Genomic DNA, 25,868 nt, shown 5'->3' with positions numbered 1-25,868 from the left:
GAATATTTTTTTCTTTTTTTGCTTTGTCGCTGTCTCCCGCGTTTGCGAGGTAGCGCAAGGAAACAGACGAAAGAAATGGCCCAACCCACCCCCATACACATGCCTTGATTCAATCCACTGACAGCACGTCAACCCCGGTATACCGCATCGCTCCAATTCACTCTATTCTTTGCCCTCCTTTCACCCTCCTGCATGTTCAGGCCCCGATCACACAAAATCTTTTTCACTCCATCTTTCCACCTCCAATTTGGTCTCCCTCTTCTCCTCGTTCCCTCCACCTCCGACACATATATCCTCTTGGTCAATCTTTCCTCACTCATTCTCTCCATGTGACCAGGGAATATATATATATATATATATATATATATATATATATATATATATATATATAATATATATATATAGTGTGTGTGTGTGTGTGATGGGCATGCGCAGATACCACATGTAACAAATCTTCAGGTATTCAAACATATCCTGGGTACAAGGAAGAAAAATCCTGCGCACGTATCTCCTGCGTCGCTGAAGGCTATAATGGAAGGGATTGGGAAACTGGAAATCCTGTTCTTGTGTACCAGCTTTCTAAAACTGACAACACGAGGAGGAAATGAACCACGAGTTTTCTACTAACGCTCAGTCTCAGTCCTCTCTCCTCTCTCTCTCTCTCTCTCTCTCTCTATAAAATATATATATATATATATATAAATATATATATATATATATATATATATATATATATGAGAAGGAGATGGAGTGAGTATTTTGAAGGTTGTTGAATGTGTTTGATGATAGAGTGGCAGATATAGGGTGTTTTGGTCGAGGTGGTGCGCAAAGTGAGAGGGTTAGGGAGAATGATTTGGTAAACAGAGAAGGAGTAGTAAAAGTTTTGCGGAAGATGAAAGCCGGCAAGGTAGCGGTTTTGGATGGTATTACAATGGAATTTATTAAATAAAAGGGGGGGTGACTGTATTGTTGACTGGTTGGTAAGGTTATGTAATGTATGTATCACTCATGGTGAGGTGCCTGAGGATTGGCGGAATGCGTGCATAGTGCCATTGTACAAAGGCAAAGGGGATAAGAGTGAGTGCTCAAATTACAGAGGTATAAGTTTGTTGAGTATTCCTGGTAAATTATATGGGAGGGTATTGATTGAGAGGGTGAAGGCATGTACAGAGCATCAGATTGGGGAAGAGCAATGTGGTTTCAGAAGTGGTAGAGGATGTGTGGATCAGGTGTTTGCTTTGAAGAATGTATGTGAGAAATACTTAGAAAAGCAAATGGATTTGTATGTAGCATTTATGGATCTGGAGAAGGCATATGATAGAGTTGATAGAGATGCTCTGTGGAAGGTATTAAGAATATATGGTGTGGGAGGCAAGTTGTTAGAAGCAGTGAAAAGTTTTTATCGAGGATGTAAGGCATGTGTACGTGTAGGAAGAGAGGAAAGTGATTGGTTCTCAGTGAATGTAGGTTTGCGGCAGGGGTGTGTGATGTCTCCATGGTTGTTTAATTTGTTTATGGATGGGGTTGTTAGGGAGGTAAATGCAAGAGTCTTGGAAAGAGGGGCAAGTATGAAGTCTGTTGGGGATGAGAGAGCTTGGGAAGTGAGTCAGTTGTTGTTCGCTGATGATACAGCGCTGGTGGCGGATTCATGTGAGAAACTGCAGAAGCTGGTGACGGAGTTTGGTAAAGTGTGTGGAAGAAGAAAGTTAAGAGTAAATGTGAATAAGAGCAAGGTTATTAGGTACAGTAGGGTTGAGGGTCAAGTCAATTGGGAGGTGAGTTTGAATGGTGAAAAACTGGAGGAAGTGAAGTGTTTTAGATATCTGGGAGTGGATCTGTCAGCGGATGGAACCATGGAAGCGGAAGTGGATCATAGGGTGGGGGAGGGGGCGAAAATTTTGGGAGCCTTGAAAAATGTGTGGAAGTCGAGAACATTATCCCGGAAAGCAAAAATGGGTATGTTTGAAGGAATAGTAGTTCCAACAATGTTGTATGGTTGCGAGGCGTGGGCTATGGATAGAGTTGTGCGCAGGAGGATGGATGTGCTGGAAATGAGATGTTTGAGGACAATGTGTGGTGTGAGGTGGTTTGATCGAGTAAGTAACGTAAGGGTAAGAGAGATGTGTGGAAATAAAAAGAGCGTGGTTGAGAGAGCAGAAGAGGGTGTTTTGAAATGGTTTGGGCACATGGAGAGAATGAGTGAGGAAAGATTGACCAAGAGGATATATGTGTCGGAGGTGGAGGGAACGAGGAGAAGAGGGAGACCAAATTGGAGGTGGAAAGATGGAGTGAAAAGGATTTTGTGTGATCGGGGCCTGAACATGCAGGAGGGTGAAAGGAGGGCAAGGAATAGAGTGAATTGGAGCGAAGTGGTATACAGGGGTTGACGTGCTGTCAGTGGATTGAATCAAGGCATGTGAAGCGTCCGGGGTAAACCATGGAAAGCTGTGTAGGTATGTATATTTCCGTGTGTGGACGTGTGTATGTACATGTGTATGGGGGGGGTTGGGCCATTTCTTTCGTCTGTTTCCTTGCGCTACCTCGCAAACGCGGGAGACAGCGACAAAGTCTAAAAAAAAAAAAAAAAAAAAAAAAAAAAAAATATATATATATATATATATATATATATATATATATATATATATATATATATATATATATATATATATATATATATGTGTGTGTGTGTGTGATGGAGCATGCGCAGATACACATGTAACAAATCTTCAGGTATTCAAACATATCCTTGGGTACAAGGAAGAAAAATCCTGCGCACGTATCTCCTGCGTCGCTGAAGGCTATAATGGAAGGGATTGGGAAACTGGAAATCCTGTTCTTGTGTACCAGCTTTCTAAAACTGACAACACGAGGAGGAAATGAACCACGAGTTTTCTACTAACGCTCAGTCTCAGTCCTCTCTCTCTCTCTCTCTCTCTCTCTCCCTCTCTCTCTCTCTCTCTCTCTCTCTCTCTCTCTCTCTATATATATATATATATATATATATATATATATATATATATATATATATATATATATATATATATATATATATATATATATATATATATATATATATATATATATATATATATATATATATATATATATGAGAAGGAGATGGAGTGAGTATTTTGAAGGTTTGTTGAATGTGTTTGATGATAGAGTGGCAGATATAGGGTGTTTTGGTCGAGGTGGTGCGCAAAGTGAGAGGGTTAGGGAGAATGATTTGGTAAACAGAGAAGGGGTAGTAAAAGCTTTGCGGAAGATGAAAGCCGGCAAGGTAGCGGGTTTGGATAGTACTGCAGAGGAATTTATTAAAAAGGGGGGGGGGTGACTGTATTGTTGACTGGTTGGTAAGGTTATGTAATGTATGTATCACTCATGGTGAGGTGCCTGAGGATTGGCGGAATGCTTGCATAGTACCACTGTACAAAGGCAAAGGGGATAAAGTTGAGTGCCCAAATTACAGAGGTATAAGTTCGTTGAGTATTCCTGGGAAATTATATGGGAGGGTATTGATTGAGAGGGTGAAGGCATGTACACAGCATCAGATTGGAGAAGAGCAGTGTGGTTTCAGAAGTGGTAGAGGATGTGTGGATCAGGTGTTTGCTTTGAAGAATGTATGTGAGAAATACTTAGAAAAGCTAATGGATTTGTATGTAGCATTTATGGATTTGGAGAAGGCATATGATAGAGTTGATAGAGATGCTCTGTGGAAGGTATTAAGAATATATGGTGTGGGAAGCAAGTTGTTAGAAGCAGTGAAAAGTTTTTATCGAGGATGTAAGGCATGTGTACAAGTAGGAAGAGAGGAAAGTGATTGGTTCTCAGTGAATGTCGGTGAGCGGCAGGGGTGCGTAATGTCTCCATGGTTGTTTAATTTGTTTATAGATGGGATTGTTAGGGAGGTGAATGCAAGAGTTTTGGAGAAAGGGGCAAGTATGCAGTCTGTTGTGGATGAGAGAGCTTGGGAAGTGAGTCAGTTGTTGTTCGCTGATGATACAGCGTTGGTGGCAGATTCGTGTGAGAAACTGCAGAAGCTGGTGACTGACTTTGGTAAAGGGTGTGAAAGAAGAAAGCTGAGGGTAAATGTGAATAAGAGCAAGGTTATTAGGTACATTAGGGTTGAGGGACAATTCAATTGGGAGGTACATCTGAATGGAGAAAAACTGGAGGAAGTGAAGTGTTATAGATATCTGGAAGTGGATGTGGCAGCGGATGGAACTATGGAAGCGGAAGTGAGTCATTGGGTGGGGGAGGGGGCGAAAGTTCCGAGGGCGTTGAAAAATGAGTGGAAGGCGAGAACGTTATTTCGGAAAGCAAAAATGGTTTGTTTGAAGGAATAGTGGTTCCGACAATGTTGTATGGTTGCGAGGCATGGGCTACGGATAGAGTTGTGCGGAGGAGGGTGAATGTGCTGGAAATGAAATGTTTGAGGACAATATGTGGTGTGAGGTGGTTTGATCAAGTAATGAAAGGGTAAGAGAGATGGGTGGTAATAAAAAGAGTGTGGTTGAGAGAGCAGAAGGTGTTTTGAAATGGTTTGGTCACACGGAGAGAATGAGTGAGGAAAGATTGACAAAGAGGATATATATGTCAGAGGTGGAGGAACAAGGAGAAGTGGGAGACCAAATTGGGGGTGGAAAGATGGAGTGAAAAAGAATTTGAGTGATCAGGGCCTGAACATGCAAGAGGGTGAAAGGCGTTCAAGGAATAGAGTGAACTGGAACAATGTGGTATACCGGGGTCGACGTGCTGTCAATGGATTGAACCAGGGCATGTGAAGCGTCTGGGGTAAACCATGGGGCCTGGATGTGGAAAGGGAGCTGTGGTTTCGGTGCATTATACATGACAGCTAGAGAATGAGTGTGAACGAATGTGGCCTTTGTTGTCTTTTCCTAGTGCTACCTCGCGCGCATACGGGGGGGGGGGGGGGGGGGGTTGTAATTTCATGTGTGGAAGGGTGGCAGACAGTATGAATTATGTACATGTGTACATATGTGTGTGTGTGTATATATATATATATATATATATATATATATATATATATATATATATATATACGTCGAGATGTATAGGCATGTATATGTGCGTGTGTGGACGTGTATGTGTATACATGTGTATGTGGGTGGGTTGGGCGATTCTTTCGTCTGTTTCCTTGCGCTACCTCGCTGACGCGGGAGACAGCGACAAGGTATAATAAATAAAATATACTATATATATCCGACGCTACGTCCCAAAGCGGTTAAGGCCAGGAAGGAAAAAAATAAATCTTAGACAATGAATCGTGGAGAACGCACGTATACACGTCTGTATGTACATCAGTATGCAAAATGCGTGCTAGTGTAAATGTTTGTGTGAACAGCTGAATTCAGTGTTCACATGAACATCTGAATTCAGATTAGATATATTTTAGTGCAGTCTTTATGTATGGTGGCGCGAATGACAGTAGCAGTGGATTTACTGGCCACCTGGGGCCATTTTATGCTTGGGAATACATCACGCAGAAGAATGATCTCAAATGAGAGTGGAAGAGATGTCTAATCTTGTGAGTAGCCTGTTAACCGCATTATCACACCATCAGCTAGACCTCTGACATTAAGCCATTTGGCGCTGCCGATACACAAGTTAGTTTCGTTGCTAAGCTAAACCTTTAAGGAGGTGCATATCCGCTTGGATCCTTGCCATGTGGCCTTGAGCCTAACATTTTTTTTTAAGTTTAACCGAAAACTTTCGGAACAAGTCTGAAACAAAGAGACATGAATTTCACAATAAGTGCTTGTAAAATAGGACAATCATTATCTCTTCAATTCTTAACATGACTTCGTCACAAGGGCAACACATTCGGTAAAATTCTCTCAAAACAAAGCGATTAACCAAAGCTTTAAAAACAGAGACACTCAACACCAACTGTACCAATGTTGTCAGTGTCTTCAGTAACCTGATTTATCACGTGATCATGACTACACATTGACTGACTACTTAATACACACGTCCTCACTCATATACGCATCAAAGGCGAATTAGAACAGCTCTACCCATGGCCAGTGCTTGCCAGTTTACCAGTCCACGGCTGAAGGACTTGTATGTTTATCATGCTGGACAATTTGACAGTACTCTAGAGATGATTAAAGTATGCCCGCAAGAACAAAGATGAGAATATCAAGACGGAAGTGGGTAACATCACATAGAGAAAGGAAAACGGAACTTCCGCATGAAAAGGCTGTTGTCAATCTAACACTACAAAAAAGTCCTGCACACTCAGCCGGCGGCCACTGAATTACATATCTCATCTGGCCAGCACTCCTCTGAGATGGATTGTACGTAACGTCACGGTGTAATTTTTCTCCCATAAGAATTTTTCTCCTTTTCATTTGCTGAGTATAACACCACATTTAAGTCCATCTATCAGCTTAAGCGGCCATTTATTTGAGCTGCCTCTTCCATCACTGTGCGTGTCAACCAAACAAATCTTCATTTGGGAAAGGCGCCGGGGACTGGACTAGGTCAAGCAATAAACTACTACCGACAGCACTAGTCGTCAGTGACATTAAAAAAACACTCGGAATTCAGGATGGTGTAACATCACTTCCTGGGGCCATAGCCTCAAAACTATGGAAGATGCAAAAAAAAAAAAAAAAAAAAAAAAAAAAAAAGACCAATAACAATAATAGCTTCCTCTGTAGTTATGTAATTCTAATTGCAACTAATATTTTTTTTCGGCCAAACTAATGCTATCATGACAAGAATGATTGGCTAAAGTTTTCACGGAAGCCAAGCTCTTTCACTTCACAAAGGTCACCACCATTTCGTTCAGTTTGGTCAGCGTTTCATTCAAGTTTGCCCTTAATTATACTGAGTCGTGCCCTACGAGATACATTTCCAAAATGTCCACAGGCTACGGCGAAACATTTATTCTCGCTATTTTCATGACTAAGGCTTGCACGTGGTAGAATAATATAAACACTGACGACAGACTGGCGAAAGATAAACCAGAATTTCACAAATTCAGTCAAACTCTTGTGACACTTCGAAATCATTCTTACAGCAACGTTTTCATATTCAGTGTAATACATTTGCACGTCAATAACTTATTTTTCATTATACATGTGTTCTTATCAACAGTATTTTGATTTTATTTAATAAAATTTACCATAAAAGTTCATCTACACAATAATCAGGAGTAGCGATCCTAGCACATAAAGAGCTTATAATTTATACTAGTGTTCACTTCTAACAGAGATATAATGATGCTACACAAACAATGCCTGAGACGTCTTTTGGTAAATCCTCAAAGCAGCCAACAAGATGCATATAGCAGAAATAATAATAAAATGTTCAGTTGCATATATCCATTTTGAAATTCTTCGTGATATGTACTCAAATGTTGTCTCAAGATGTGAAACTCGTTTAAACAAATCTTTTCTCTCCGCCCTTGTTTGAGTCCCTAAATGTCTCGCTTTTAAATGTCCAATACTTTGGACAGTAATAGCTGTAATTCGACAGTAACCAATGTAATTTTCGCAGCATTTTTACTGAAAATCTTTACACTGATTTCATGTACACGGTTCGAATTCTGGAGGGATGATCAACCTTCTGTAAATATAGCAATCAAATTTGTTGTAAATTTGATGACTATCAGTGTATGATTAACGAAACGCCAGGTGTCTCGTACAGTAGATTCTGACATGATATATCTTGAGCATTCAAAATACATCACACAACCGTTGTAAAAATGTTTCCGTCAATAGTCAGCGCCAGCTGAGGCTTGTAAGTTGTGGTTGAGGGGGAATAAAGTAGTTACTATATTCTATCTTGAACAAGAGTTACATATAGGACGCGGCAGTGAAGCTATAGCTCACCTGGTACCTTACACTTCTCAGGTTCTGAAGCGTCGTTTTTGACAACTCACATGGACAACAATGTTGACCATATTTACTGGCAAAGCCCTTACTTAAGTCCGGAGGATATCATGACAGTTGAGGCAAATGTAGCCTTACTGACAAGAGACCAATGATTTCTTTGCACGTCTGACAATATGACAAGACTTAATACTGTCGAGAAACTATAAACGTCCCTAACTCGGCCTGACCTACGGGGATTATTTTTTCACCTCTGCTTCTGTTTGGTCAAATTCTGTGGCACATCCGTTGATGTAACAGTTATCACCCGAATAATAATATATCGTAGAAATAAAAAGAAATAGCTGAAACAAAAGTCATATCGTTATAAGCCGATATGTCTGACTGCTTCATTGCAAGCTGCCACTAACAAACTCCAAGACATTGCGGCGGACATATGAAATCATATTCTAGGATTCCAGAATGCATGTGTGTTCAGTAATGCCCTCGGAACGCAGGAATGTTCAGCATTTGTTATTCTACTCACATGAGTCGACCCGCGTTATACATCTGTTGTAAAGATAAATGCTGCTGGATAAAATCACTGCTGAAGGATTCCAGTCTCAGCAGAGAAATTAATTCTATACACAGACACTATCAAGAATGATGTTCTCTCATCCCTACTCTAAACTACGATTTTAGGTTTCAGGCACCATAGATAACGATGGCAGGAAGTGTTCTGGATTACCACTTGATTCAGTAAGGTTCTCCCCTCCCCGGTATGTCTTCATGCTGTTTTATAATATTTGCCACAGCCCTACTGTTGTAAGGCGACAATGATGCATTTCTTTGCTGCAAGATGCGCCATGTCTGCCTGGCGCGGACCCAAACTGTTTGACGCAGATACAGGATAACTTGTCAAGGTGTGGTGTAACGATCAAAGTAATGTGGAAAAATGTCATTCTTCATATGATCAGCATCAAACGATAATCGAGGCGGGACCAACGACGGTTTAAGAAGTCAAACAATTACTGCTGTGCTGATACGTCATGATACGGTGTTGCCAAACGAATACTTGGCAACTCGCCTGATGATACCATTATTTGCCATGATCATATGTTTACTTAAGTGGTTAAATTCTTCTAAATCATAATCTTATTCATACTTTATGATAAAACTATCTAACTATAGTCTTACTGCTTTGACTTTAGCAATCTCCTGTCTCTGAATCTATTTCCATACGCACTTGAATCTCAAGTATTCCCTATGGCCATTAGTATGACTTTCGCAGTGGGAGATCCACAGGTGATATCCTTTCCTATGCTACTAATGTCTCATCATCCTCTCTGTGGTTCTTTGTGGATTCTGTCATATATCCTTTGATATCTCCAAAGCTTTTGACAACGCATGGCACTACGGTCTGCTACCTAGGTGCTTTCTTTAAGCTTTTCTCCCTGTTTGAAGTACCATATCATGTTTCCTCAATAGCCAGTATCTTTCCATAATCATTTAGGGATTAACCTCTCCCTAGTATGAGCGATGTCCTGCCGGATTCCCTCCTGTCACATGCGCTCTTTTTCCTTTAAAGAAAAATTTCCTTTCTTCATAGAACAAAATGTTCTCATACGATGCCCAAGCAAAACTGCAATATCAACTTATTTCATGTCTGAGCATTCTCTCTCTCTCTCTCTCTCTCTCTCTCTCTCTCTCTCTCTCTCTCTCTCTCTCTCTCTCTCTCAAGCTAAGTCTCGTCTTGCTACAATTAACCTAGTAAACTTTACAACTAGACAGGATTTCCGAAACTGGCAGACGCAGAGAAGTTAACCTTAACACCGCTAAAAGCACTTTTCTTCCTTTTCCTACTTCTAAAACTCAAAAGTTTCCCATCTCTTACGACAGCTCTATATTTCCACCATTCAACACGACAAACTTAAATGGTAACACAGTAACATCTATCACAGAAACCCCATTATACAAATAGCTATCAGTACCTAAGGAACTAAGTGTCCTGTTCATATGCCAAAGATTCTTCTAATTGTTCCGAATGTAGGAAGGACTAAGTCGTCCTTGCGTAAAGCTCTCACATTTGGGGCGAGTTAACCTGTGCATAATTACCTGACACTATCTAGTTCACACAAGTCTGACTTATCAGTGCTCCCAGTCTGCCCTGAATTTTAACTATACCACTTTCCCTACGCCGCAATGCTGCCTATGCTGGTTCTTTTTCCTTCTTCTAAACATTGTAACTTTAGTTTTTGTTCCTGAGACCTGTCCACTTGTCTGTCTCCTCCATCAGCTACGCACTACCAGGAAAGTCACTTTCATAAATCATTACCTAGTTGACAATGCGAGGGTGGACTAGTGTATTATATTTTTCCTTCCCTTCGCCGTAAAGCTTTGTAATTTTACTTTTTTATTATCAAAAATCTATGATGTTTCTCATTTTAACAAAATGCCTCTCTTTACTTTTTCATCTTATTTGCCTTTTGCTATTTCTGGCCTGGCCTCGACGAGGACATAATCAACTCAACAGTATAAACGAAAAACATGTCATCATTGCTTATTATCAGTGCTTAAGGAGCTGTCACTCACAAATGCTTTCACAACCATACAGAGTCACACATATGAAAGTTATGCTTTAGCACAATAGTTTGTACTTAACACAGCATTGACTAAAATCTTGAAATCATACATAAGACGACTTTGGTTCTGACCTGAACTGAACGACATTGTAATATATGAGGAACTGTCACTGAGCCTAACCCAGCACTCAGACCAAAATGTCAGATATATCAATATCACATGGTACTAGGCTGGTATAGGTACGACCAATGTACAACCATGCAGGCGTCAGGGGAGGGGATCATATACAGTGAAGCGGCATAACGCGCCTCGTACAATCTACCTTCACAGTTTTTGTTTAGAAAAGAAAGTATGCCCGGCGAACACAGGTGTCGCCATCTGCGTGTTTCAGTTACTGGAATTTTTTCTTTACGTGACCTCAGCTAAAGACTCTAAAACAAAGTTATTCATTCTTACCTTTATTCTCAACGATACTGAAATCCAGGGCCTTTTACCGAGCTCCCATGGACTCTTACTTGTTTTTTTGTTTTCAAAGCTAATAAAGTAATACCGTGAACAGCGCAATAGAGCTTCCATCATGTCCCATGAAACACTGTAATCTTGTCACGTTACTAACGCACTCAACAGCACATAATAAGTGTAAATAAAAAGTTGCTTGCTAACTTAACCCCCTGCGATATTACGATATTTCGTGTGACTGTGAACTCGATAATGACAGTTTGTAAACTTATACAAATGAAACGTTTTGTTATGTGGAATATGCACTCCTCCAGCTAGGCTCCTGGAGGAGTCGAGACGTTTAAAATCATGACGTATGAATGAAGAAATCCAGACGCAAAGTCTTTATGAATAAACTTTTGAATACTTCGAAAAAGTCATTCAGATCCTGCAAGACAGCAATTAGATACATTACAATTCATACCATCACTTGAAATTATAATTTAGATACATTATATTCAATACCCTCAATAAAAATTATAAACTATGTAAGAGTGCAGAATTAAAGTGTTAATCAAACGGTTTTCTTTACACTGATCCAGCGTCGGACTGATACTGTGTGGCGGTCAAATGGAAGAGAATTACATAAAAAAAAAAAGTAACACCACAACGTGTTGCTGCAATACAGCTTAGGATATTCTTTTAAATTTTGCTCCTCGTCTGGATCCTCTCAGACTAACGTTGCTTTCACACAGGCCTATGAAGGTATGATCATGACCATTAGGAAGTCACTGGTACGTCATGAGGTACCATCATTAGCGTAACTATTAACGGATGAAATATAGAAACATTCAGCTCAACCGAGAGGCAGGAGGCTCCAGACAAGTCTTTACTAAGAGAGTTATAAAGCCATACATCTGCCCGAGATAAAAGTAAAGAGTGGACCCAACACAACCGAAAGATAAAGTAACGAAGACGACGAAAAAAAGCTGGGATAAAATTCAGTGCAACACACGATAGGTGATCCACACTACACAGTGGGTGAGGAAAGGTGGGACCTCAGCCCAGCTAGCGATGTAGGATGCAGCAGATAAAGACGATACAACGGTTTAGGCCTCGAGGAAGGACCCAGGTGGTGGTGAAGGGTCACAGACATACAGAGCATTTGGTCGATAATGATACATAGGAAGGAGATATAATATGAGACTTGACCCATGACGAAGGTTCTCTGCGGTCGTAATCGCATTTGTGGGGAACAGTGGAACGGCTTGTGCAGAGACATGACACAGTAAAAGAGACTAAGCCTTCAGCAGCTAGCAGGGGTTGAGATATGCGGTGACCTCACACAGCAGAGAGGAGAGGGTGAGGGACGTGGTGACCTCACACAGCAGGAGCGAAGAACGTGAGGGAGGTAGTGACCTCACACAGCAGGATAGAAGGTGAGGGAGGTAGGGACCTCATACAGCAGGAGCAGAGCAATTGAGATATGAGGGACCCATCAACAGAGGTGGGGCAGCTGAGGTATGCAAAGTTCCCACATACCGTGGTAGGAGTAGACAGGTAAAACTGTGAGGTCAACAACACAACTTCTCAGAATTCACACACCATCCGACGACTCTCACTTTTACGCGTGCCATCTTGACGAAGGCAACCTATATATATATATATATATATATATATATATATATATATATATATATATATATATATATAGATAGATAGATAGATAGATAGATAGATAGATATTCGTCTTTCTTCCAGTCTAGCGAAAACGGCTTGTTTAGGTATTCTATGAAGGGAAATAACCATCGACGCAGAGAAAATACATTACAAAAATGGGCTGCAGCCAATGGGATCTCAACACTGGTGCGGACCAGCAGTTCATGTACGTCGGCGGCAACCTAACAACCTTCTTGTCGGTCGTCCCGTAATAAAGCTAGCAATTACAGGCATCTAAAGCAGGCATTGCCACCACCACTCAGAGCCCCCGCTTCCCGGCATGGGAACGTAGCGGGATGTGAACGGAGTCCCGCGTGGCGGAACCCAACAGTTTACGTAACGGGATCCCTCCATCTCCAGCAGGCTGTCTGCCTGCGAACATCTGTGACGCAGCAGCAGTAGAGGGAACTCACCCGCCCTCACCCTGGGGCAAGACTAGGACAGTCTGCCACCTGGATTACTGAGGGGTATGTTTAACTTACTATTCCAGTCAGCGCAACACTGCAACTGCAAAATTCGTTCAGTCTGCAAAGAACATTCTCGCAGTTACAAACACAAACAAATTACACGAGTTTACCCACACTCTGAGACATCAGAGCTCTCATGATTTACTTCAGGGATGTTTTCTGCTGAGAATTATGGCAGGTTACATTATACTGTCGCTAGGATGACATTACAATGAAATTTGGCTCCCATAGAGATTTTTAAAATAACTGAAAGGAGTACTGACACTTCATTCTAATATCTAACAAATGTGGGCCTAATCTGCGGTCAGTTCAGCTGAAAAAAAGGAGAAAGCTAGTCAAAAAGGCGTATAGCCAAGTTACCTAACTTAATTAACCCTTACCTACCCTAATGTAACAGCGTTCCTCAGACGCAACCACTCTTGAATAATGACAGTCATAAATTCAAGGTTGGTTACCCAACCATGGTAATATGGTCGATAAAAGGATGGTAGTGCTAGTAAGCAAACAACCATGCAGATCCAGTAGTGATTCTTGTGAAGGTTGGTAGTATAGGTAAGGTTTCATTGCCGGTCCTATCATGTCACTATCTGTAACTCAGAAAAAAACAAGTCTTTGCACCTCGATTTCTGATGTTGAGAAGTTACAAGTACCGGTCTTGTTTTACTATATAATATGAACATAGTATACATCTGGTAACTGGCAACACCCAAGTGCTCTTAGAAGGCATTTCCTCCCTGTTGTGACAGTCGTAGTTGTGGGGATAATTACTCGTTTTTATGTGTGCCTTGTGTGCTTGTAGACTTTTTTTTTTTAATATAAAATCAAGAGCGAGTTTCCATTTTTGTAATAATAGGATAGACAGAGTTCTATACCTGAAAGGCCATACCTTTAAACTTAAGATATCGTAAACCCTTTTAAGCTTATCTGCACTACCAGTATCTTTTTTTTTCCTCGGTTTTCTTGTATCCATAACTCCATGAGGAAGTATTTCTTCACGTCAGATGATACTTAATATCAAACTTATAATACTTGCTAAGTCAAAACTTTTCTTCCGATCAGATGCTCCGTTTAACACAAAGTGCTGATCCGTTCTTGTACGCAGGACTGCTCTCACATCTGGGGTGGCTCTAGCTCTGCATCCTTATCTTGACAAGAGTCGGAAGCAGTCCAACTCAACGTCTCTCCAAACTAACTTCAAAACGACCCACTCGTCCTACGCTTCAATGTTTGGTACACCCTCTAAAGGTAGTTCCTTGTTTTAATTCCTCCCGAGAGCTGGATGGGTACCCTCACTACTACCTAGACCACGCAACACTTAGCAAGTTGCTGCGTCACATGATTACTGTGTGGATATTGGCAACTCAAGGGTGGACCATTTTGAGAGCTTTCTGTTCTATACCTCAAAGCTATGAAGTCTTTATCCTCTCCTGTCTTTCCCGAAAACTATAATCTTGCACTTTTCCAAAGACAGGGTTTTTACTTCTAAAATTCGTAGAAACTTTCCCTCGTCTCTTCTTTTATCCAATCTCTATTTCATGATGTGAACTTTTGTTCGTGATGGAGCCTTCAGCGTAAAAAAAAAAAAGAAAAAAAGCTTTGGCCACGTCGATCTGGCATTTCTGAATCTCAAGAACTAGTTCATACTTGGTTGTGTGCGTTTAGTTAGCTGTGTATTACATATCAGTTATGTGTAAGACGAGGTCATGCCCTGCCCAGCAACAGCAGCCACCAAGGCTTTAAGACCCACCTATCTGTATGTATATGTTTCTGGTCCCTGAAGGTCATGACAGACACACCCTGCTTTGTGACACACCGTTCCACTGTTGACTTGAAGGCTCTGCTGACTCTCTTATCATTATCGGATGAGTCTTCCCATTGACTGTATTACCTAACCCAAAGTCATTCAAACGTTCTGATAAACATTGAGGAGGAGGACATGTCTTTAATCAAATCTTTCAAGTGACATCACAGAAAAGATCAGCTTCATGCAATAATAATTTTCATGTAAATTTGAGTCCAGCTGTCTAATTATGAATGATCTGTCTACTAAATCAATTTTAAATCATGATCACAGAACAAAATATTATATTAAGATAAAGCAGATAAGGCAAACTGTAAGTGACTGCAGACAAAGAATATATAACAGGATGTGGGTGTCAGCCCTCGCCTTTACATTACGATAAGTTGTGACATCAAACATCTTATCGTAAAATTCACATACGACACAACACCACTAAAATTTACCTTGCAACGCCTAACAGCAAATATTAACTCTATAAATCAATTGAATTATATATATATATATATATATATATATATATATATATATATATATATATATATATATATATATATATATATATATATATAAGTATTAGAAATCAGTTATGTGCAAGACGAGGTCATGCCCTGCCCAGCAACAGCAACCACCAAGGCCTTAAGACCCACCTATCTGTACGTGTATATATATATATATATATATATATATATATATATATATATATATATATATATATATTATCCCTGGGGATAGGGGAGAAAGAATACTTCCCACGTATTCCCTGCGTGTCGTAGAAGGCGACTAAAAGGGAAGGGAGCGGGGGGCTGGAAATCCTCCCCTCTCGTTTTTTTTTTTTTTCTTCTTTTTTTTTCTTTTTTTTTCTTTTTTTTTCTTTTTTTTTTATTTTCCAAAAGAAGGAACAGAGAAGAGGGCCAGGTGAGGATATTTCCTCAAAGGCCCAGTCCTCTGTTCTTAACGCTACCTCGCTGTCGCGGGAAATGGCGGATAGTATGAAAAAAAAAAAAAATATATATATATATATATATATATATATATATATATATATATATATATATATATGCCGCATGGAAACAACCACGTAAGGCACTAGCTGTGGCATAAACCACTAACCTTGTCACAAACTAGTTGTTCTGAGTCCCTATACTTCACACATTTCGTGCATTAAAAAGTTAAAAACCAAACCAAAAAGATTTAAAAATTTTTCTCCAAAATTAATCTCATTTTGCTTTTCCTTTCTTGAGAGAAACTTGATGGTCTTGGTTCAAATCTTCTACATTCAAACCTCGGGAGTTTAGCAGTGTATCTCTGAGCCTGTTTTTCTTTATTGTCAAATTCAAAGTTTTCGGGTGAAAACCCTAAACGGTAAAGGGTACCAAGGTTTGTGACCCTGACCTTACCATATAAGTGGAGCTGCAGAGTAAGGGTTGTAGGCTCCAAGGCCATACATACCTCCTCTCGGCCAAAAATGCGACGGCACGTAACCCGCCATCACCGGCTTATGTTCCATTACCATCCTTATGCTTTTATCTGTAAGGCTCATTTAGTATGCCAATTTCCGAGTAGGTGGATTGCGCCACTAACCGGGAGATATTATAGACAACAACAAGTAAACAGGTACCTAAGCACAGAGACGATGTTAGTGTACTGGACTCCCTCCCACACTGCTGCGGCTGACGCCGTTAGTAAAACCTGACGCAGAGCACCATACGGACGTTGAAACTAAGGTAGTTCTTATGTTTAACAATTATGAAACATACATACCGGTGTTGCGCAAAGCTTCCGTCACAGACTAGAGAACTAATGAAGGCTAGGCATTAACGTAAATATAAAAACGGCTAAAAAGACAAGTAAAGAGGGAAGGAGCAAACTGGTCTGCCCACATGATGAGCTGGAACACAGCAATTCGTACAGTAAGACATCTACTTCACGCCGAGTACTGAGATACACTGTACTAGATTCAAAACGCTTAGTATCGTATGTGCAAAATTTCACACTTATACGATAAAGTTTTTTTCACCAAATTTCCCTTACATCATTTTGGATTTTTTTTTATTAACTATCCTACTTAAGTTTCTCAACAGCGGTAAACAGATTAAACTCATGTATCCATGATTTATAATGACCCCGGGGACTGTCCTTTACCGATCAATAACCTTTCAGTAACATACAAGTTTACTTATAACCAGATGATGCAAGTCTTAATAACAGTTTCATCTATCGCCCTGCTCAACAGGCTTCTCTACAAACAATGTCATTTCTTTCCGTACCGATCTCAAAACCATCCCAAAATGGCGAAAATACAATCTTGTAATATTCCATACTAATAAACTCAGGTAATGTCTCTTACCAATTTGAAAATGTCCCCCATGTGTCGTGTACAATAACACTCCAACTAACCATCAACCATGGGAAGAGCCAGGCCATGGTTCCCTACTTTACCAACTACCTTGACATCTCAAACAATGAATCCCCTTTGTCCATTGTTTTCAGTACTTCCTTATTCTGACGCTACTTTTTGAGGTCGATGCCCGACTGATAGTAATTCAAAACATTCATGTTGCAGTTGATTTGACTCCATGCCATTTTACATTATGTATGGAGAAAGTAAAATTCACTCTAAATAAATACAAGGATAGCTTACTTCTCAGCCTTTTGTGAGCCATTCCCCCACCAATACATATATTTCATCTTACGTAAAAATGTCTCAGCAGTTCTAAGAAAAGGTCTTTTTATTGTTACAATATTGAGTAAGGTTCAAAATGTAAATCACATAACCAAATAAATGTAACATCCCATCAAACAAAATATAAAGTGGAAATTTTTCGTCTAAGTATATACCTACCTTAACAAATATTCAGGTGTAATTTCAGCAATATCTACAAGACACAGATAATCACAAAGACAATAGTTAATAAAATATTGCTATCGTTGCAAAGCATAAAAACTAAAAACGTTGGGGGGGGGGGGGGGTGCGGGAGGAATCAGGAAATATTTGATATATAGAACTGAATAAATTTGCTAATCTTGACTCAGCTTTTGTGTTAGTTTGTGAGGCAACAGCATAAAACAAATCAACTAACATTTGGTGGGTGACCTTTATACTTTTACTTTCACACCACACTTTACTCTGAACTGGTGTATACTTCACTCTCAGTGGAACTAATGCTAACGTTACAACTACTACCCTTTAGTGGCAATGCTAACGTTACAACTGATACCCTTTAGTGGCAATGCTAACGTTACAACTGATACCCTTTAGTGGCAATGCTACTAATATATCTAGTAACCCCCATCCCTAAAACAAATCCAGTAATTTCTGAACTGCTGGAATCTCTAAACAATGACCTAAGTAATCACAAGCCACTTTACCTAATACTCTTTCAATCATATGTGAAGCACTTAACTCCAGCTCAGGTGTTAACCACTGTCATTTTTCCCCCAATGAATTTGTTTTCGGGACGAATTACTGAAGCAATCATCCTAAAGACTTCGTCAGAAAACAGACTGTCGTTGTTGTCACAGGCAATAGCAACCAACCTTGGCCAACACCCTCCTACCCTCCAGTTTTTACACCATACTCGCTGCTTCTCTCTCTTTAAAATGCCTTTTCGCCCTTTCGTTGATTAAACATTTCAGAATCTACAACCATCTCGATATTGCCAAATGAATTTCCAGTTCAGCCCTTTTCTCCTCTCACTCTATCCCCATAAAAGACTCTTATATCTTCATTTGGTGACTATGTTTTGCTTCATGTTGTGGCTTTAGTAATAAAAGAAATCGGATTAACAGAGACGTAATCAATCAATTTTCTTTTCGGTATCACGTTGTGGATACAAACTCAACTGTACTAATGTTCGTTATGTATATTTGCGTGTGGGGACGTATGTATATACATGTGTATGGGGGGGGGGGGGGGTTGGGCCATTTCTTTAGTCTGTTTCCTTGCGCTACCTCGCAAACGCGGGAGACAGCGACAAAGTATAAAAAATATATATATATATATATATATATATATATATATATATATATATATATATATATATATATATATATTTCTTTTCTTTCGTACTATTCGCCATTTCCCGTGTTAGCGAGGTAGCGTTAAGAACAGAGGACTGGGCCTTTGAGGGAATATCCTCACCTGGCCCCCTTCTCTGTTCCTTCTTTTGGAAAATTGAAAAAAAGGAGAGGGGAGGATTTCCAGCCACCCGCTCCCTCCCCTTTTAGTCGCCTTCTATGACACAGCAGGGAATACGTGGGAAGTATTCTTTCTCCCTATCCCCAGGGATATATATATATATATATATATATATATATATATATATATATATATATATATATATATATATATATATATCCCTTAGACTTAAGTTGATGCTCACGCCCTTTTATCTAAACAGCTCGTTCAAGCGTAGGTTTCTGTAAAAAAGGTTTATATTTTTCTTCCCCAAGAAATATTCACATATTTACCAAAATATCAAATCTATTACCGTAAAATCTCCACTAAAACTAGCTACATTTTTTTCCGTTAACATGACCGAAGAACAAATACAAGCTTTATTACGTTAGAATAAAAATAATTCTCCGTAAGTGACAACCAGTAATCACCAATACATATGCAGAAAACAAATGACATTCAATACTATCCTTGGTCCCTCTATGACGCCCTAACAAGTGAGACTCAACACACCTCACCCCGGCTCTCTCCAGCCATGGATCTTGTCCAACTGCTCGGAAAGACGCTACTGTGCCAACGTCGCCATCCACGCCTCCTGCCACTTGAGGTCCACTGCGCAGTTGTACACCAATTCGCTTCACGTTCACGACAGATATGTATTTGCGCTTCCTTAACAAAATATATTTATAGGCATTCCTATTCAGCTACCTTTTTGCTTTCCTACTCTTTCCACACTAAGCTCTGCAATTCTGATCTCTTTTACCAACACGAACATCCTAGAAAAGACCCAGTTCTCAGCCGTATACAACCCTTTTTATTCCTTTGTCTCCAAGTTGGCCACCGCCGCCGCCGCAACAAGCGCTCCCAAATTCGCTGAAGGAAGGTTACCTTCAGGACGAAGAGTATAGCCTCGCCGTGGACCTTTCCACCTTAAGGGAACCTATCTGACCCTGCTCCCGCGTGGAGTGCAGCATTGAAACTGCATCAGCCCAAAGGAATAATAATGATAATAATAATAAATGTAACAACAGGACAAGTCTTATGGGGCTTCAGAAACTTCAGGGCTGCACCGCACACGGGAGCAGAGTAAGGACTTCTTTTGGGCGGAAGGAATATATATATAAATATATATATATATATATATATATATATATATATATATATATATATATATATATATATATATATATAAAGCTTGTACGTACCCGTCCCACTAGGGAAAGCTCAAGTGAGGTGTGGCTGTCACGTGACTGTAACGTCATGAGGTGTAGTGCCGGGAGTGGAAAACAAGCGGTGTGCAGTCCACCAATCTCTCCTTGTGACGCCCTCTGTGCCTCATTGCTGTACTTCTCGGTAATTACCCAGCGTGGAAGAGTTCCCAACAATTTACTGCAAGAAGTTCTTTAGCCTTACGTTCACAATGAGAGGCAGTGACTGATATACGATCACGACAGGTTACGCTGCAAATGTCTAATCGAGATGCAGTATTAGTAAACTAGATTTATGAAGTTTAGAGTGGGTTGATACTGTGAAGTAGGAAATATATATGAAGTCTGATTTGCTGATATTCACAACTGCAACATCTTTAGCAACCAACACAAGAAAAATAAATAATCACTGATTTCTTAAACCCCCTCAACGCTTCCAGTAGGCTCTCCTCCCTAAGTTTCGCTGGAAACATTTCAAACATTGCTTGAATGCTGTGCCTTCTTCTCCAAAGTATATTTACTTTTTCCAGTCTTTTGTCAACATTTACGACACCACGCCTCTCTCTCTCTCTCTCTCTCTCTCTCTCTCTCTCTCTCTCTCTCTCTCTCTCTCTCTCTCTCTCTCTCTCTCAGGTATACTTCTGGCTCCCTTTGAAGACCACAAAACCTATTAGTGTCGTATATTTAAGTCCTGAACTTTGGCGCCCAGATGTAAAGTTGTTTCGCTCCTTTTTTTTTTCTTAAGGTAATCCTTACTACAGCTGGTAGGTGGCTCATATGTAATAAACCTCGTATATTATACGAAAATTTTTCAAAGGGAAATTACCACATAGAATAGTCTTCAAATCCTAGACTACTGTTTATGAACGAGATTCAGCACTGACGGTGCATCAGACCCCCTGGCTGTGGCGAGTTCCTATACACGCTGGTAACCAAACTCCTTCTGAACACACCACAAAAATCTTTACGTCAGTGGATCTTTTCCTTAGCGGAGGTGGGACCCGCTGTACCCACAACCAGTTTTCGTACCCGCCACTCAGTCCTGCGTTGCCTTGACCTCTGTCCCGCCGTGTTTATATTCTCAGTCCCACATACTTCAACCACGATGTGTAAAAATCGATTTGGTAAACTAATCTTTAACTGGTCTGTCGGTAAGTTACATGATTATAAAGATATCAAAGTCGTACAACACCACGTGAAAACCCAAGCCTAGTACGGAAGGACTCGTATGCCTGTCGTAAGAGATATTCCTTCATGTGTAACATTAAGAGCTACAACTGAATGTTACATTACTTTTGGCTGCTCTGCGAATGATAAAATACTAAAGAATAAAGTACAATACATATATTCTCTGTATGTTACCCAGTAGACAATAACCCCTGAGATTTTCTGAAATGTGAAATAACTGAATGCGAATTATTTTGAGCATTTTCCGTAAAAAAAAAAGTTGCAAATCATCCACAGTAACCGTTGTACGTAGTGCGCGTTGACCCTGTGCATCGCCGAGACAACGGCCAATGAAATCTGAAGCATCTTTATATTTCAATTCCGTAATTTTCTACTTAATGTCAAGTTTTTCAGTCTACCAGACTAATGATGTCTATATATTTTTCAGTACCACTGTAAACTTCATCATAGAGAAAAATACAACAAAGTTGGTACGTGATGGTTACATTACCCACGGTGGTTGCTCGAAAATGTCTTTCAGCTTCCTATAAACTAGAAAAAAATATCAACTATAATCAAGATCAAGAACTTTGAAAAAAAAAAAAACGCAATTTGTCTTTGTACGAACTGTCGCATGAACGCCTCAAACTAGGGCCTGCGTTTCCACATACTGCAAACGATACTTGAGCGATCTCTCCGTTAATGCACACACCAGTGACGCGTGTTTCATGTGTCGTCTTTCAACTAGTGCTTTTACAAGGCTCCTTGATACCCATCTAATAACTGGCACGAGTTATAGAAGGAATCAAGAGATTAAGTTTGTAATACTTTTCATATTCGAGACTTAGACAGATGATAACACTAGCTCTACAATCGTCACTAGTTTCTAGATACACACACTAGAGGCGCTGAGTGATATGCAAATTGTCTCCATCGCCCTTAAACCACATGACGTTCTTCAAATAATCGTAGATCAAATTTTTATTGTAGTCATTATTATCAGGTGCATAAAATACGATTCACTTTACGTGATATTACTTATGTATGATCACTGGTAGCCACTGGGAAAACTGAACACGAAGATTCGAGCGCTTTCGCGACAGTACCCATCTTCAGGGATACAGAGATAATGAACAAATGTATATGGCAATGTATAAGATCACATTCTTGCATCATCTCATACATGGTGTATAAGATTACACATGGTTTATTTCTTACAGAGTGTAGTGTCGCTGAAAGGTCAATACCTGCACACGACATACATGATCCACGGAAGACGTATCTGGTTCTCTCTCTCTCTCTCTCTCTCTCTCTCTCTCTCTCTCTCTCTCTCTCTCTCTCTCTCTCTCTCTCACCTGATTATTTCTTGGGTTTCCTTTCTCTTGTTTCTCTTTATGTCTTCAATCTTTTTTCAGTTTCCTTCTATCAGCGTCACCTACCACAGTCCTCCTTCCCTCCCTCCCTCCCGGCCCCTCTCTCCATCATCTTCACCAACCTCACCATGTCGGTCACTTCTGGCGCAATTTTCTCACCGCTACACTACACCGTTACCGCCGCCTCCAGGCCATATCCGCCTCCCGCTACACACCCGCACTACCATCACACACACACACACACACACACACACACACACACCTAACATGGCTTGATAAATGACGGTGCAGGAACTCACAGATACGGCAAAGTCTTTTCTTTAGAACTTTCAAGACTTATGAAACGGAGGTTTAACTCAAAGTCACACCGGCAGATACCCCGTAACTTCGAAAATTCACAAACCTCAGCAGTCGAGTCTGAAATATACGTGCCATGCAACGGTGACCAATACTTTTTTACTTATTTTCTAATAATAACACAATACTATGTATCAGGATATATTTAGATAACATTCTCACACACACTGATCATGATGCTGCAATATACAGGCCACGTTTAGGACGTAGTAGGATGGCAACGCTGAGCTTCTTGGAATTAGAAAGTTGAACGTCTGGCCTGGCCTAGTCTTGCGAGGCTGGTACGAGCCACCGGATGGCAGACGGCAAGCGCTTTTTCTCGGATGATTTTCTTACATCTGCCGTGATGACAGAGTAAATATATCATTACACACCCAAAACAATGTTTCCTTTCGGACAGAGGTGGATTACAACGTTTCATGTAGTATCAAAGTTCTTAAAACTACTCGAAAAACGCGACATAATAAGTAAATCAAACAATAAATCAAGTATAGAAAATAAAATAAGCAATGAACTGCATCACACGTTTGATTAATAATTCATATCAGGTATGTAGACTAACATACAGTACATTACAAACATTTATAAGATTAACGTCGTCTAGTTGTCGACATAGAAGATAAATTCATCAGTTGCAGATCAAATAGTCCTACACAGAAACAAATATGAAAAATCCTTTATGCAAATTTGTAAAGAAAAATAGCTCTCGATCCCTCGACACAGAAGGAACTGGTAAACGCGGAAACTTTCTCATGCGAGATTTATGGAAAGTCACTCCGAGAATCATTTTGTTTCTCGGCATCAACCCAATACTGACATAACCCGTGACGTCCCCGTGTCGAAAGTGGATTGAATAGCCACTACATTGGGGGCCTCACAGTATAGACTATCAGGTACAGTTTAGCATTACTTAAGGAGTGAGCCTACGTGCGACGACGGGACACTGTCTCGGGAGTAAATGAGTGCCTCTCACCCCACAGTGAGAACTATCGATCTCTCAAACTCCTCCTAGTTAAACACTATACAAGCCACCAGGAAGGACCCTCAGATTTCAGAAAAGAAAGATTTTAATTTGTTCTGCCAGGAAAAGATTGATACCGATACCACGATTTTCAAGTGGTGGTAACAAGGGTCAAGTATTAGTGTGTTGCAAGTGCTGGTGATAGTATAATGATGCACAGAAATGGCCAAGCCAGGATCGCTGGTAAGGACAGAATACTCAAGAGTGGCGATCAGTACGAGGGTAAAACTACTTGGAATACGCGTTAGGCTGTGGAGGAGAACCGGTATAAATCGATGTCCAGTGGCGGCAGCACAAGTGGGGATATCAATACTTTGAAAAGCAGGGGGGCTCGGTCCCCCATTTTGTTTCGACTTACTTGTATAGAACTGCAGTATGCTGCTGCATCGTCGCCTTCAGATCACTGGCTTTTGGTCCAGTGAGCCCCCCACTTTTTAGAAGCTGCCGCCGTCTCTGCTGTCGTAAGGTAGTATAAGATAGGCGTGACAAATTACTTGGAGCGCCATCTAATATCTTATCCCAGGTTGTGCCGTGGGGGTCAGCCACTTGCTGCGGTATGCCACCTATATATGGATCCCAAGGTTAAGCACACCACCCTCGCCGTGTTTCCGTGTTGGGAGATTTCTTCGTCCTTTTACAGGTATCGTTACGGACATAAGCAACTGACATTTTCATCATTAAAGTAAGGCAAAGGTGTATTCGTAAAGAGAACATATGGAACTTAATAATATACTTTGATATTTTCATTTATTACGCCAGATTTGAGAGTAAGTTTACGTTCCAAGAACAGATTCTTCTGTCAAAGCGATGACTTACCTAAAGTACTACTGTCTGTGTCAGAAGATTGTTATTATCTATGTCCATTCCGTGGCAGCGAGAGTTAGGCATATCTCTAATAGCCAGCATTTGACGGAGTTCCTCCTGGCCTTCAGAATCACTGGTCAGAGGTGGATCAACCGTGTGTCAAAACTTCACCATATGTTTCAGCCCGACCCATAACGACCTTGAAACTAGTCAGCCTCCTGGAGGTCTACCTTAAGTCCGGAAATTGAAGATACGGAAACATAAAGAAGCTGGAAGTTCATCATGAACTGACCTCCATATAGGTATCTCAGATCTTCCTGGAAACATAGCTGGAATTATTGGACCATGCGCTTAGGGACTAAGTAAATCTATTTACTCCTGGCTGGCTAAGAAATAATTCTCGTATATCTTTTTTTTTCGGTGGTTAACTGAAACGCGTGACCTACCATATTACCATGCCTGGGATACCGCTTTATATGCAACGTAACAGCATTGCCTTTATTACTCATTTTCTCCTGTGTGCCATTTTTAATCTTAGTTTTTCCTCCCCTTTTGTTTTGTCAAATTTCAGTCTCAATAGAAAAAATAAACTATTATTATTTTTGTTTTTCCCTCTACGTGAAATTCTTAATATATTAATCTTGCATCTTTAGAAGAAATTTTCAGTCAACATCGACCTAGTTTAGAGACGAAAATTGCGATCGAGTTATTCCTGGCAGATTAATTTTTCTTCCACATGAGCAGCGCATACGTTTAACACGAGTCTGTAACCTTGACACGTATGAAATTAATGATCATTATATGCAGAGTTCGTCCTTGCCCACAATTATTTAGCAGACTAACATTCATTCTCCGATTATAATTTTCCATCTTCTAAGGCTTACTTCTGTTACGATAACCATTTACTTAAAA

Source organism: Panulirus ornatus, chromosome 66, assembly GCF_036320965.1.
Source record: "Panulirus ornatus isolate Po-2019 chromosome 66, ASM3632096v1, whole genome shotgun sequence".
Lineage (NCBI taxonomy): Eukaryota > Metazoa > Arthropoda > Malacostraca > Decapoda > Palinuridae > Panulirus > Panulirus ornatus.
This window is presented reverse-complemented; position numbering follows the sequence as displayed.